Here is a 2,375-nt window from a genome sequence, read left to right as displayed (position 1 = left end):
TGATATGTTTGAGGCATCTACCAGCCTTGTCAAACATCTCCACACGGTTGTTTCCATAGTCTGCCACGATGATGTTACCTGCCCTGTCTGTACAGATGCCATGGGGAAGCTTCAGCTGGCCTTCACCACTTCCCCAACCTCCAAACTGGAACAGGAACTGTCCGTTCTCGTTGTACACATAGACACAGTGATTCTCACGGTCTGACACAAGAATGTTCCCTTCCCCATCCACAGTGACGTACCATGGGTACTTCATCCCCTGCTGCTGACCCACAGCTCTCACAAGTGTCCCATCTGGCCTGAACACCAAAACTTCACCATGTTTATTATCTTGATCTTCTGTTATTTGTGTGATGAGGATGTGGTTCCACCAGGTGTCCACAGCAACTCCTCTAGCTCTAAGCCACCCTGCAGCTGCCTTCTGTAGTTTAAACTTCCTCAGCACCCTGCCCTGTTTGTTGTACTGTACATGCACAGCAAACTCAGGCTCAAACTCTAGATCTGTACCCACCACCCACTGCTCCCCCACCACCCACAGGTTCCCCTCTCCGTCCAAGGCCACATCATGTGGGTGCATCCTCTCTTCACCAGACACGACTGTTGGAAACTGTCTCACAAATGTTCCCTGCAGGGTGAAGACTTGGATCCTCTGGTTCAGATTGTCTGCTACAAAGATCTCCCCTTCATCTGACACTGCAACACCAAAGGGCAAACGTAGCTGCCCTGTTCCTGATCCCTCTCCACCAAAAGTTATTGTTTTGGGGAGAGGCTGGACTGTCTGCCTGTACAATGGACTGTATAATAAGACTGCAAATGCAACCACAAGAATCCCTGCAACAGTTACCATAGATAGCACTGGGGTGCTTGGGGGCTGGAAGACAGCATGCACAGACTGGGGTTGTACATCTTGTGCATCAGGCTGAGGATGTTCAGGTGCTGCATTTTGGAGTTTTCCTCTGTACTTTTCTACCAACTCTGCCAAAACTGTTTCCAGACTAAGAGCTTTGACCCCTCCCTGCTCCATTTCTTGCTCTGTCAAATTACAGGCAGCAGACAGTTTGCTGACATCTGCTAACATTCTACCTCTTTCCTCTTTCCTTGCTTCTTTGTTGTTCTTGTATTTTTCTTCCTCTTGAAGCAAAAGATGGTCTCTCTTCTCAGTAGCTCTCTGAACTTCTAGGTTGTAGGCCTGAATGATGCTGTTGTCTGTCTCTTGCTTTTGTTCATCAGATGTTTTTTCTTTCTCCCTCAGACTCTTGAGAAAACCACAGTAGACCTCTAAGATCTTCCTCCCTTCAGTGATTAGAACTTCAATGGGAGCCTTCCTTTCTCTTAATGCCTTTTTCAAACTTATTGTTTCATGATCACTGTGCATTTCATCCAAACATTCATTACAAACTGGCACGTTACACTGTTTACAGTAGAGCTTAACTTCCTCTGAGGGGTGAAAACTGCACCAGTTTCCAGACTGGGGCTGTTCCCTTGTTTCCCCTGACAGTGAGGCCTGGTTTTGCAGCCTCTCACACAGACTTGTAACCAGGTGGTTGTTTGGCAAACCTGCAACCCCCTGGGGTGGCAACTTAAACTTCAGTCGGCAGTTTGGGCACTGGAAGGCCCCTCCCTTCCCTGCATGGTCCTGTAGACAGTCCTGACAGAAGGTGTGCTGACAGGGCAGCACCTTAGGCCTGGTGAACAGCTCCAGGCAGATGCTGCAGGACAGTTCTTCACAGATTTGATCCCCCAAACTAGACGGTGCAGCCGCCATTTTGTTGCCTTCCCCAACTGGTGATGTCACAATCAGCCCTGTAACCCCACAGTTCCCATGACCTACATAAATGGCAGGTGTGTCTCCCTGCTCTTTGTTTCTACGTCATGCGCACGTTTGCACAGGGCAGGTCCCTGTCTTTACCTGCCAAATCTGGCACTGCTCCAACATGTGCCTACAGGGCTTGTTACACTAGACAACTCATCAGGGCAGCTAACACCTGATTTGTCACCAGGACTGCTATGTTTTGTGACTTATCATCATATTAGTCTTATTAATCATTAGTCAACCACATGCACTTTGACGTCTAAGTGTTAACCTATCTAAAAGTGACCTTTCTCTTGTCAACATCCTACATTTCACTGATTCTGCTAACTATACAAAGCCCAATGACCTGTGACCTTGAACTGCAGCTACAAGGTCGTACATCCCTCAGGAGTAGGCTAACCTTCTGAACCCAGTGCATCAAATTATAGTTATACAGATCAGGAGTTAGTATACATCCAGATATTCTCATTCTTAATCTATGTCATTTTCTATCAATGCGGATAGTCTTAGATGTATTTGTTGCTGTTAGTGAACACACATTATGGTCAAATTTCCGTCTACT

General features: G+C 47.1%; 1 protein-coding gene across 1 annotated transcript in view; it reads right to left on the bottom strand.

The window, feature by feature from the left end:
- Positions 1-2,375, bottom strand: part of LOC118431839 (small glutamine-rich tetratricopeptide repeat-containing protein alpha-like) — a 54,062-nt gene that overhangs the window by 24,921 nt on the left and 26,766 nt on the right. The gene's annotated exons all lie outside the window — the stretch shown is intronic.

The sequence above is a fragment of the Branchiostoma floridae genome, chromosome 15, assembly GCF_000003815.2.
Source record: "Branchiostoma floridae strain S238N-H82 chromosome 15, Bfl_VNyyK, whole genome shotgun sequence".
Classification (NCBI taxonomy): domain Eukaryota; kingdom Metazoa; phylum Chordata; class Leptocardii; order Amphioxiformes; family Branchiostomatidae; genus Branchiostoma; species Branchiostoma floridae.
This window is presented reverse-complemented; position numbering and strand designations above follow the sequence as displayed.